Raw genomic sequence first — 14,772 nt, forward strand, 5'->3', positions numbered from 1 at the left:
ACTGATATTGTATATACACTGCAGAGGAGTAATGGGAAATAATAATTGAAGGATAAAAATACGTATATATGGTAATGCCCTTTTTCGATTAACGCAACAAAATTGATTATTATTTACCTGTTACGAACTATGGAATGTGGGCATATGCTATTACTTTTTCATTTTTATTATTATTTTTATTTTTATATTTTTATTATTATTTTTTATTGTTTAAATTCAGATTAAACAAGAAAAAACGTTAACTTCGGTTTCACCGAAGCTATAATACCCTTCACAAAAACAAAGGCCTCTTACAAGAACTTGATTCCGAGCGTTCAATTTGTATGGTAGCTATATGATATAGTGATCTGATCTGACCAATTTCAGCGGAGAATAATTTGTTGCCTTAAGCGATAACTCGTGCCTAATTTCGTGAAGATACCTCGTCAAATAAACAAATCTTCCATGCAAGCACTTTACTTCGATCGTTCAGTTAATATGGCAGCTATATGCTATAGTCATCCGATCTATACAATTTCTTTGGCGATTAGATTATTGCCGTAAATAATAATCCATGCCAAGTATGTATACATTTTATAGGGTCTCCGACGTTTCCTTTTGGGTGTTACAAACTTCGTGGCAAACTTAATATACCCTGTTCAGGGTATAAAAATCACGCGACTTCTAGGAATATTGCCATAGCCGCTCATTGAACCTGAGTTCGGAAATTGCCACTTGGTCACAGGTATAATATATAAATGCCACATAAAATAAGAACCAATAATTTGTTAATGTAGCTCACGTTGCTTTAAAATTTTCATTACATTTGGTTAACTAAATAGACTTCTGATGTTCGTATTTATCACGAAAATTGTTAAGTTTATATCTCGATTTGAATCTTAACAGTGAAGTCGCCAATAAGTCATCCGCATTTCAGCACAAATACTGCAAAATCCGACATCACTTATTTTCTATATAAAACGACATCATAGGATATGAAATTGCATAACAGTCTGCTTGAGAACTATTCAAGAAAAATTCACTAATGAAAAAAGAGCTCGTATCCAGTAATATGGATTTATGCTCTGCAAAAGAATATTGATAAAATACTCACTTTAGAGCAAACGAAGCATTAAAATTAAAATTTGGCCAATACGTTCTTTGTCGACACAAATCGTGACAGAAAATGCACTAAGCATAAGACATATACTTGTAGATACTTACTGCTTCTTAGGTGTTGATCGATTATTGTCATGTGACGCAAAATCGATGTTCAAAATGATTCGAGTTAACGTTTTTCATTTTAGCAAGTTGTAAATTTTTGTTATCAGCATATACTGCAGCTGACACATCTCGCACTACACTAGTCTGATGTACAATGCATTACTTTGAAATCAAAATAAAAACTATAATTCGAAGTAAATGGTGAAAAGGAAGTATTGATCCTAGATCCAAACGGATGTCCAAACGGATATGTTAACTGGCATACCAAGAATTAAGAACCATTGAAAGAGTGAAATTTGTATCACCCAGAAGGGAACGTCGTCATGAATAAATGATAAGCATGATCAGCTGAGTCGATTTAACCTTATCTGCGTCTGTCTATCAGTAAATACCCAAACTAGTACCTCAGTTTTGAAATATCGATCTGAAATTTTACACACGTTCTTTTAAATATTAAAAATAGAAATATTTGAAAACAAATTATTTCTTTTATATTTTCGAACAAAAAGAAAATAATAATAGTAATTTTGAAAAAAATATTGCAAATAGCTACCTATTTCTTGAAAACTAAATAATATGTAGTTTAAGCAAACAAATAATAAAACTAAGTAATAATAAATTAAATTTATAAGTAATAACAAATTAGTTGTAGAAGTTATAAAAATTCGGAGAAGTACTTGAATTCAATATGCAATATAAGTACATAAAACTAAACGGACTACTTGAACAACGTCTATATGCTACAATGATCCAATCTGAATAATTTGTTCGGGGATTGTTGCGTTGCCTTGGTCCATACCAAATTGCATGAAGACATCATGTTAATTTAAAATGTTTCTATATAGGGACTTGGATTGAGTGTGTATGACAACTATAAGCCATATGTAGTCCGATCTGAACAATTTAAACGGCGGTTATAGTTACCGAAAAAAATTTATTTATTGAAAGAATATTCCAGAAAGTAAAAGTTAATTGTTTGGATCATAACTGGCTCAGTAATCGGGCTACATTAGCGACTAAAAATGTAGAAGTTGATGAAATAATTTTCAGTTATAACAGTTGTTGCCAAGCTATCAGATGTATTTTAAATCATTCGCTACTGTTGTTAATGAAAATGAAAACGTAAACTATCAAATATACTCGAAATGACATCACATAATCTTCGGTTGACAAGTAATACCAATTCACCTCTATTATGCAACGGTACAGATTTGGGAATCAAAAGGATTACAGGAAATATTATTGCAGCAAGCATTTTGACTGGAAAATTTAATGGAATGGTCCTCTTGCCAAGTTGTCCAGTGATTGGCTAATAGAGCTGAATTAAATAGAATTCGAAAATGTTCACAATTAAAACCTTTATATATTATTGTTAAAAATTAAGAGCCTATTTCATTATCTCAAATGTTATCAACTAACAACTTTAAAAATGACTCAATTGTTTCAAACTTGAATATAAAATTAATAAAATAAAAAAATCAACATACTATATTTTATGTTTATTTTTGACTAATAATAAATCAAAGAAAATAAGTATCAATCATTTTCAAATTTGGAAGTGATCCGCGGAATAACTTATAACTCCTTATACCGGAAATAACGTTTTCTTTTTTATTCATAAATACAAATTTACTGTATTGAATAGCTTATAATTAATGGATACATTAGCCACAGCAACGCGTGGGCGAGGTCTTCTAGTTTTAAATAAAGATAAACGCAGAAATATGCGAATGCGTTTTCTTTTTAAAAATCTACTTCTAAATCTAACTCTGAAATTTCTTCTACTGTTATCCGATTAAAGATATGGCCTGGTCGTGGTAGACCTTGATATTCTTGTCCAGAAAAATACCGTACCACTTTGTCATTGCATGTACTTGCTATTAGACTGTGCAATTGAAAAATTTTCGTTTTGTGGAACGGGTTCACAGTTTCCTTTTGCTACGATATTGGCGGATTTTAATCCCCAAGATTTTTTGAAGATATTACAAAACATGTCAGATGTAATCCCTACACTTCTTCCAAAGTTTTGAAGTAATAGTCGTATCTACACCTTTTGGTTGACGACTACAATTTACTAAACTATTTTATTATAATACTGTTTTTGTGAGGAGGAAGATTTCTACTTAAATTTTCTTCACAACTATAACCCTTAAATTTAATGTCAAGTTGGACAGCTGTAGGGCTACAAATATTTTTTTGTAACCGTGCTAATATCGAAAAAGCGAAAAATTTAGCGAAGTTGCAGCAACGATAAAATACAAAGGGCCGAGTTATGACGCTATGTGTGGTCAGCTATTAGGCTAACTTTATTTGGAAAATTCTTTTCCTTAAATAATATTCTAAGCAATATTTCAACACTGTTCAATACATAGTTTCCGCTAAATATATAGTTTCGTTTTCTATTAGTACATATATAAGTATGTAAGTTATATAGTGTAAATTTAACTGTTCATAAGAGGAGAATGATCCAAGTACATACTTTACGCTATTGTTCCTTCGTATATAATGTAGTTATTAAGAAAAAGAGAAATGTAAAATATGGGAACGCAGCATTGCAAGAGGCTGCTTACATATTAAGCTTACAAGTAGTACATGTTAAATTCTTGCCCTTGAATATTAGGCAAATAAATAGAGAACAAGAAATAGCAAAAAATATATTAGAACATATGACCGTATAATGGCATTTCAAACAGGTAGAAGTGCTAGCTTGTGAATTGGTCGCCGAATTTTCCTTTCGTTGTTCGAATGTCCACCACAGGCACTTTAGAGTCCTTTCCAGGAATACAGTTTATAACTCTTCCAATGTGCCATTTTGTGGTGGTAAGTTATCCTCATAGATGATAATCATTGAGTGGTTGTTGATGTTTGGTCGCTCCGAAAACCACTAGCAGGTATTGGCAGTGTCTTTCTAAAACTGCGGTGCAATTCTCCAATGACGGCAGCGTTCTGAAGTCTAGCGACTCCTTCCACCACTGTTGGGCTGTTCATCAGGCTTCTGCAAAATTAAATGAATAAGCATAGCTTGCGATATTTGGCTATCGGTACCTAGCGATGTCAAGAAACCATAAATAGCTAAGCCTTATCAATTAAACTTCTTAGCTGAAAGCCATTTGGTGGTAAATCAAATAACAAATTTATTCCTTCCAAAAAAATTAGTGTTTTGTTGTCATACCATACCATACCATACCTTCAACCGTTCTAACGCCTTTGTGTAGTTTTCATTTGTCACTTGAAACGCATTTACAGTTTCTAAGGCTTGATCTTGGAGACAAAGGTTAAATTTTTCAATATGAATTAAATTGAACTTACGATCAATTATTTGCTTGAACGAGGTGATAAAATTTTGATAATTCGAATACTTGTCATCAAACGTAGGAAGCTAAGTGGTGGAAGTTTTGAACTTGATTGTACCACGCAAGTTGTGTCCGAAAGTGAAACGTTGTTATCTTCTGCCAGTTGCGATTGGGTAACCAATTTAGTTGTGATGTAAAGTTCTTCCAGGTCACCACGTCCTCCATCATCCGCAACCAATCTATCGATGTCAGTTTAAAATGATAGAATCTGCTTAAAATAGGACTCCAGGATACAAAAACGGCATTTGTATTCCGCAGCCTTTCCCCCTGGTCGCAAGCTGGAGTCAACGATATTTTTAATGCGCGTAATATTTTTCTTGGCGCTCGCGCGTTGTTGTCTTAGCTCGTTCAAAGACATTGCAGAACAGGATCTTGTATATGTTATATAGAGCCTTCAAAATTATTTTAAATATAAATTCTACTTCTAGTGAGTAGTTAAGCAATAAATGATTAATTAGTTTTACCGGAAAAAATTTATAAAACCAAATTTATGCCTTATGCCTTATGTATGCAACGAACATGCGAATATGAGCTGCAGGCAATGGTACCGACGAGACTTAGCGGTAACTAACTGGTATGCTGTGCTGTGTGCGAGCAATGCTGGTGGCTGCAATGGTAAAGATGTCCAATGGTGACGATAATTTCCAATGGCGATATTGTCCAACAATGCAGTCTAATACTGACCACACTCCGAAATGATGTGCGAAAAAACAAAAAACTCACTTGTGTCCCACGTTGGGCGCCAAAAAATGTAGGGCTACAAAGCTTTTTTGTAACCGCGCAAATATCGAAAAAGCGAATAGTTTAAGCGAAGTTGCAGCAACGACAAAATACAAAGGACCGAGTAATGACGCCATGTGTGGTCAGGTATTAGACTAACCTTATTGGCAAAATTCCTTTTCTTAAATAATATTCTAAGCAATATTTCAATACCATTCAATACATAGTTTCCGCTAAATACGTTGTCTATTAGTGCATATATACATAAGTATGTAAGTTATATAAATTTAACAGTTCATAAAAGGAGAATAACCCAAGTACATACAGTTCTCGACCATTTTGAGTGGCGGTTAGAAGCTTATTTTCTCTCAAACGTTGCATCCAGCAGTATACCTAAAGACATACAAATACACCCTAAACCTTAATACCTTTACTTATAAAAGTTTAGTTTAAAATAAAAATATACTGCGGCTACCAAAAAAACTAATATTGCGACACATAACCAACATTTATTAGTATTTACGATACTTTCTACTCTGATTATATTTATTTTCACTAATATTTTATAAATAAAGTATTATTTACATCTACTAAGCTACTAAAAACCACATATTAAATTGAATTTAAAAAATATTAAACTTCGAATTACTAAATTATATTATATTACAAATAGCAAGCATAGCATATTTTTTTATGCAATAAATTGCATGCAATAAATAGGAAAAATTTATAAAAAATTATTTCTAATTTGTGCAAAGTAATTATATTTTATTACTAACTAAAATAATTTACCAACCTGGATCCATCCTTCTCCTTATTAGGAAAAACGTCCCGCTCCCACACACCCTGCCACTCATCAATTTTTACTCTTTCGCATCTTACTATAATTCGTTAGGAAAGTATAATTCATTTAGATACACATTTGTATGTGCTACGGCTTTAATAATATACTTACCAACTCTATTTTAATAAACACACTTATGTATATATAATAAAGTATACTAAAAACAAAATTCCCACGGTTTTTATGCTCCTGCTCTTCTTATGAAAAAAAATTAATTGATTTTGTCAGTTAATTTTGACGGGATTTTCTCTGGCAGCTCATTTTTTTTGCTCGTCATCTGTGCAGTAGCCCATGAACTTTCAGTGCTGTCAAAGAAAACCACGAGATCATGGGCTCTCTTAAGAAGCAAATAGAGGAGTTTTGGATCAGTTTATCTATGCTTTATGCTGGGAACAATCATCGACGCAAAACCGTAGACCGAATCAGCTAATCTAGGTGAATGCTAAGGTATTTAACTTCGCTTGTTTGAGGGATAATTTCGTTGTTTAATTTCAGTGTTAGGCATGTTTCTGTCTTTAGAGTGAATGTGACATGCTTACGCTTTTGCTCGTTCAATTCTATGCGCCAGTTTAACAGCCAACTTCCAACAAGTTCCAAATAATTTTCTAGTGCGTTTGGGGTTTTGATTGAGCACTTGCTTCGACATGAAATAGCGGTGTCGTCTGCAAATGTTGAGGTTAGTACTTTTGTACTGCGGTAAGTAAGATATACAGTATAAAACGCTGCCTTGGGGAACTCCAGCCACAATTAGATATTCCTCTGAGGTAAATTACTTTACTTTAACTTAAACCGCCTGTTGTGCTGGAAACAGAGTCCGACGCAAAACCGAAGACCGAATCATTTGATAAGACCTATCTTATGAGAACGCAATGTAAATGAACATTCATCACCGCTTCTACCGTCCGCTTCTACAGACCGTACAGTAGGATATCCGCGAAAATTGGATTTTTCCCGTAGCAACGAATATATTTGAAATATTCTTAAACTAACTTAAAATCACAGTCGAATACATTTATTTATAAATAGGTAGACAATTTTTAATAGTTGGATTTTAGTTTTTAGCTTTTGCATTATGAAAAATTATAACCAAAAAACTAAATGTGTGAACAATCTTGAGTAGAAATTGAACAATGGCAACGTTGGTCAAATGAAAACAAAAGAGAAAAACTTATTTCTTAGTTGCAACTACGGGCATAACTTTTGACAAATTTGGTTTGATCGGTGACTGTTTCCAGCATTAGGAAGGTATGCTATGAACAACTGATGGAAGTTTTTTGACAAAGTCATTTTAATTTTATGTCCACCGTGCCATTGCCGTATTTGGTTGAAATACCTCGCAAAGATGATTCGCAAAACAGTTTTCGTCTTCAGAACAGCCCCAAGCACGGGTTTTTTGTCTAAACGGTCTCTTAATTTCTCGCTAGTGGCGCATAGTTTTCTCGGCCTTTCATAGTGAGTTTCTTTGATAAAAGTTCGGCGTCAAAGCAGAAATCAATAATTTTCGCTTCAATTTTTTCTCAGCAGCTTTTAGTTTTAATTTAGATGATGGGGAACGATTACTCTGCTATTCTCGGCGCAGTCTTGATTTTTCTTTTGATGTTGCTACAGTAGCCGCTGTTGAGAGCAAACAGTTGAATAAGTTAATATTGTCCTCTATATCCATTTCACATACTATTTACTTTAGTTTCCTTTTGCATGTGGGTGCTAAGATATTTCTTGTTCCGAGCGTTGTTAGCCGAAATGGTTTCTCAACAATATTTGGTTGTTCGAATAGTTTGCTCATGACTGGCGAATGATCGGAGGATAAGGCGGAACAGGCTACTGCATTTATAGGGTTTCTACCAATGTTTTTGGTGATTGCAAAAGTAATAAAATAAAATAAAAAGATGTTTACATAAGTTTCGAATACATGCTTATGATTTGAAATATAATTTTTTTTTTATGAAATGTTTTGACTTTTTGCAAAAAATTATAAAAAGTGCCTATGTCCATCCCCTGATTCTAAGCTACCTCCCCGCCAATTTCCAGTCAAATCTATTCAGCCGTTCATGAGTTATAAATAGTGTAACTAACACAACCTTTTTTTATACATGTATGTATAGTTCCAATAAAGTCTTCGTACAGCAACTAGTTAAAAGTTTATTGATAAAAATCAGCAACACTTTGCAAAATTTTTAAATATTTTTTAATAAATATTTGTTTATTACACATTTTATTTGGTTTAAAAACTATATATAAAAATTGGAAAAATTTCGCTATTTTAACTCCAATAAAGTCTTCGTACATTTCGCTTTTGCTGGCAACTTCTATTTCTAAATAATAATAGGCAACCCTCCTTATAACGGTACTTTGCTAAAGTGAACAAAGTGTGCTTAGCCGGAATACTTCAGTGGTGCATTCGTAGAGTAAAAGTTGTGAATTTTCGTGATTTAAAAAAAGTATACCTGGAAAATATTTGTCAGTTAAAGAACTTGAGCCCTTCATCAATTTGCATGTAAAGCAAAATAAGTCATACGCCGAAGTAGCCAAGATAGTGTCCCGTAGTCGTTCTACAATACAATCGGTTATTGGCCGTTTTAAATATGAAGGCCGTGTAGAAAACAAAAGCAAATCTGGACGGCCTTCAGTTCTCACGGATGGAGATCGGCTAAAAATCAAGCAAACTGCAGATCCATTTATAAGTGCTCAAAAAATAAATAAAAAATAATAAATTAATCCCGAAACTGTGCGAAAAGCTATCATTAATACTGGGTTTAAGTCTCGCACGCCTCGTCGAAAACCACTCGTAAACATAGTAAACTGTTAAAAACGCATCGCCTTCGCTGAGAAGTACCAAAAATGCATCTTCTGTATTTTGGCGGAATATTATATTCTCTGATGAATCTAATTACAATATTTTTGGATCTGATGACAGAATTAAAGAGTGGAAAAAACCGTGACAAGCATACAACCCCAAAAATACTATTAAAACACTAAAGCACGGAGGTTGTGGTGTGATGGTTTGGGGTTGTATGGCTGCTAGTGGCGTTGGCAACCTCGAAATAATAGAAGAAGTTATGGACCACGGTGCTTTAATAGAAATTTTGAAACGAAATCTGAAGACTAGTGTTGAAAAATTGGTCGTGTCTAAAGCATTTTATTTCCAGCACGACCCCAAATACATGGCTCATAATACAAGGATGTACTTGATGTATAATGTTCCACATTTGCTGAAGACACCACCACAGAGTCCTGATCCTAATCCAATTGAGCATATTTGGAACTTGCTCGGGAAACGGATCAGGACTCATCATATAAGTTCAAAAACTCGCCTTATTCTTCAAGAGGAGAGGATGAAAGTTGATGTAAAATATACCCAAAAGCTTGTGGAATCGCTTAATGCCGTCATTAAAAATCAGGGCTATCCACTAAATACTAAAATCCAACACAGTTAAATATATTTATTTATTTATTTTACTTAAAAAGAAATGTACGAAGACTTTATTGGAGTCTAAATAGCAAAATTCTTCCAATTTGTATTTATAGTTTTGATACCATTTACCGAAATATATTTATTTTGCAAAGTGTTGCTGATTTTTATCAATAAACTTTTTATTAGAACGAATTTTATAAATATATTAAAAAAATAATATAATTTAGTTGTAATTATACAAATAATAAGTAATGGAAATAAATAAATTTGTATTTGTATGACTTTCTATCACACGGTTTGTTATGATATTGTAATGGTATGTAGAATATGAATCTAATCACCTAACCGTAAAATCGATTGTCAAGAATCGATTCTTGATAGATTTCGAGAGATAAAGGTCGACTCCGGAAAATCGATTCTCGAGTAGAATCGAAATCGAGTTTTCCATCCCTACCAAGCAGTAGACCATAATTGACGCGCCAGGACGAGCGTAGTAGCTTACAAAATACATTCCATGTATGTTCGACCCCGTGAAACCGTTTAAGGCTTCTCTGGAGCATGATATGAAAGCTTGTCCTTTGCAGGACTATATTGCTACCTTGCCACTTATATCTTTAATCCAAGGGAGGTTCCGCAATGTTAACAGAGAGAAGACCTGTCAATGGGATTGCAACACTTGTATGCCATATGTCCTAGTTGGAAACACCTAAAATAACGAGTAATAGGTCGAAATTCCCGGAGGCGACAGATAGACCACCAGATCTTAACTTTACCTAACTTAAGAAAGGTCTTAGCATCCTCGGCAAAAAAGCCTATTTGTGTGCCGCTTCGGGGTTTTTGCAAATTTTTATATTTTGCTTTCCTATGTTCTGATTCCCCTCTCCATTTGTAGTGCGTCGCAGATTTCTTCGGGAGTGGTTATATCATCCAGGTCGTTGCACATAATAGTAACGTTATGTGTTTTTGGCTGTATTACGGCCATCTCACCAATCACTTCCTCTAGGACGCTCTCGAAGACGTCTTCATCTGCTCATATGCCACACAAAATAGTTGCATCTACGGCGTTACAATGTAAAATTTTGACGATCAGTCGAGTTCCATTGCACAATTTAGGTGGTCTCAAACTTCTTAACAACATTACCATATTGGTGCTCCAACTTTCAGATATAATTGATGAAACGGCATTTCTGATGGTTCTAGGGAATTCAGAAACAGTACACGGTAGTTGACAGATTAATAACGGCGTCAATGGATTTGTACGTTGTCACAATGCTGGTAACTTGTTCTGAATGTCAATGTTGAGGTTGGTCACCTGGTCGTTTTTTGGTGCTAAAATTGCCTTTTCTCGGAGCCACGCGTGATTTTTAAAATTTGTATCGGTATCATGAAAGACGCTGTTAACGACATCATCTATCGATTCAGTAAAGTTGCAGAAGTTGTCTAGGAATATTACTGAGTAATTTTCTGGCGTATTCATAAATGTTCCTTCTCCTTTGTGTGAATTAGAGCATTCATCCTAAATGATGATTTTGTACGTTTTCATAACTGTAGCTTGTCCGGAGTTTATCCGAATATTGCAAATTGGGGCATCGGTAACTGAGAACTTAAGAGATAATTTTTAGCGCTGAGTAAGCAGTCCTTCCGTCAGATAATATTCACTCAAAGAGTTGCAGGTTGTTAATATGATTGCAAACAGAAGACGTATTTGGCAGGGCATCGATATGGTAGCTGCTTCCAACAATGCTGTATCTTAATGTTGATCATCTTCTAGTTCTAATTTCTGGCACGCTTGAAAATATGTTGAGCAGACCTCCCCTTCAATAATTCTCAACACTTCAAATGATGTTGGTCGTTTCAAGACTTGCAGAAGCATTCTTAAGTAAAAAAATTTGGCGTTGTTAGGATGTACTGTGTATACTCGGCCAAGGACGTTACTTCTTCTTGTCGTTGTACCAGGTACTTCAGCTCCTTGTTTCCTTTGATATAATTGTTTTTTTGATGCATTCCACGTGTAGTATTGCGGCACTTCTGGATACAACATTGTTTTATCAAACTGATATGCTGAACATAATGTAAAAAAAAGGTGTAAGGGTGATATTTAGCGAGTTAGATGCTAATTGTGCCGTATTCTGAGCAGTAAATGTTATCCGTTGGCCGTTTTCCAGGTGCACGGCAAGATGGACGACGGTTGGATGGCGATCGTGAATTCTTTATTACAGGATATCTACCGTCCCATTTGATATAAACTTATTTTATCATTTTCGTTAGTGACACCGAAAATCGCCATGTCGCTCCTTTGATGTATTTGCAAATATATTTTATCGATTTCACAGAGTTGCAGTATTCAACGATAATATGAGCCTGAAAAGTTTTCGAAAGCAGAGGACTGTATGGTACGACCCATCTGTTGTCAACCTGTTTATCTTTGCAACTGCCACATGTCCTCCATCTTCAGAGTTTCTTCTTTTGTACGTCGGGTAGCCATTTTCCAGTTTGAGTTTCAAACAGGAAAGCACGCGGATATCTTTTCGTAAACTATTCATCTTTCATACATGGCAAGGTGGGATTAAATGTTACGCAAATACCGTGGATCATGCTTGTACTAACGACTTTAAATAAGAACGGATCTGTTTCTTTGTCGGGATGTTCTGCAGAGATGATCTTGTCTATGTCAGAATGAATTTTACCTTGTAGCCAGATGAGTATGCGGTAAACCTCTTTTCTGCCACTCAATCTTATACATGAAGCATCGAATAGTTTAGTTAATTTTTGCTTGAAAACTCTTGCAGTTAGGTCATGTCGGTCGCCTGCAGTCTGTCCCGGAAGCACAATTGATTCAATATCATCCCATTTTGGGTTGCAAGTAAATGTGATGAATAAAACAGGGCGCTCGTAATTTCTTACGTAGGTTTTGCATATATTCGGGCATATGTCGAGGACTGCCGGTAAATGAGGAAGGCAGAATTACCATTTGCCCAATATCTTTTGCACTCCCATCTCTTAATAAAGCATTTCGAAAGTACACGATTCTTCTGCACGGAGTTTCTTCTGATTCATTTTTAAGAATAATGGGCGTCTTTTATTCAATTTTTTCATACATGTCGAACAAAAACGTTGAAACAGTCGTCCAAATGTAAAAGGTGCTTATGCTCTTCTGTTATCATTATGCGATATGCGTAGAAAATATTTGCTGAAATTTTCATGTTAGAGAGTCAATTTAATACACGTTAAAATTGTTTCATCTTAACCTTCCTAAAAAAGCAAAGGGTATTGCAGAGCGTCATATATACGCTGTAGCGCGTTATTTTGTTTGTGAATAACAATATCCCTTTTATCAAACTCATTGCCGACAATGAGAATTGCAACTTCGTTTGATGCTGATACATTGTAACGTCGTTCATGGTCTCCCATTGGCGTTTTGTCTGCTCTTATGAAAATTTTATATTCATTATTGGGCATTCTGAAACATCCGTACTAAACTGTTTCTGTCGTGTAACATTTATTGTAATGTTCTTTAGTCTCGTCTTCAGTCAATTTCTTTAGTTCTTTCGCTCCAGAAGTGTTTCTTGATAATAAGCTTTTCCTTTTTGGAAGCATGTTAATTAAATAAAATCGATTAAACTTAAATCCAATATAACGAAGTCAACGTAGTGTAGTGAAAGTTTGTACTTCTTGAATATCTACACTTTTTTTTGATTATGACAAACTCGCACAGTACTTCTCGACGATAGATTTAGCAAAAGGATTTCACCAAATCCTTGTCAAAGGAAGACCGGTGGAAAGTTAATTTTTCTACCCCCTATGGACATTATGAATACGTTCAAATCCCTTTCGGTCTAAAAAATCCTCCAGCAACGGCTCAAAGACTTATTAGCAGCGTTTTGAAAGATTTCATCAACAAAATTTGCGTAGTTTACCTGGACGATATACTTATTTTTTTCACCAGTTTTGATGAACATGTTCCAAGTATCAAACAAGTTTTGGCCAAACTCAGAAGAGACAAACTAAAAATACTAATCAATATATGTAGATTTTTTCAAAAGAAATCATATATCTAGGTCACAGTTTGACACCTGAAGCCGTAAAACTAGTCCAAATAAAATAAAAACTATTTTAGAACTAAAGATTCCGAAATCTGTTGAACAAATAAAATAATTTCTTCCTATGTGCGGATTTTATCGAAATTTACTAGCGATTTCGCTAATGTAGCGTGCCCGATGGTGAAATTTCTAAAGAAAGACACTTAAATAAATATAAATGGTCCAAATTTTACTAATTCGTTTGAAAAATTAAAAGCAAATAATAACAGACTTAAGTATCCGGATTTAGCAAACCTTTTGAGTTGGCATCTGATGCCAGCTCTTTCGCAATCGAAGCAGTGTTACAGTAGAACAAACATCGTGTTTTCTTTGTCAGTAGAACTTTGAACGTAACTATTTGGTCACAGAAAAGGAGTTTTTGGCTATTGTTTGGGCCGTCGGATATTTTCGTTCATAATTTTATTCCGCTAAATTTAATAATTTAACATTAAAGCTAAGCGACTACACTCTAAACATTGCATTAAGGGAGAAGATGACCACGCAGCAGATTATTGTGTTAGGCTACGTAACTTACCCCGTTAAAATTAAAGTTTAAATGAATTGTCATAAGTGTTCAGTAATAGAAATAATACTATAATTTATTTATTTAATAATTAAATAAATTAAATCTTTATATATATATTTCTTCTGTGCGTGTGTATGTCACTGAACTCCTCCTAAACGGCTGGACCGATTTTGATGAAAATTTTTGTGTGAGTTCAAGGGCCATCGAGGATGGTTTAGATTCACAATTTGAGCAACTAGATAATGTTTTAACAATGTATTTATTTATTTTTTAAATTGTTGTTGATGTTAGAGCGTTTTACATGGAATTCCGGCAGACTGCGCTGCAGTTGTGTCAGATATTCAAAAGTATATTTGAGTTGCAGTTGCGAATGGTAGAGGGCACTGAGATAATACTCTAAGATAGCTAAGGGGCATTAATAAATTATGTAAGGCGTCTAGGGGAAGGGGGTGTTGAGTGATCTTATAATTTCTTACCATGGGCAGGTAGGGTAGTGAACTTTGTATTACGTTAAATTTTAAATTTAAAAATTCATCACTTTCGAGGTAAGAGTTGGCGTTATAGGATAGCGCCATCTGTACTTCATCTCTTTAACTTGATATTGAAACAGATAAAGATCTATTATTCTATTGTAA

The sequence above is a fragment of the Bactrocera oleae genome, chromosome X, assembly GCF_042242935.1.
Source record: "Bactrocera oleae isolate idBacOlea1 chromosome X, idBacOlea1, whole genome shotgun sequence".
Taxonomy (NCBI): domain Eukaryota; kingdom Metazoa; phylum Arthropoda; class Insecta; order Diptera; family Tephritidae; genus Bactrocera; species Bactrocera oleae.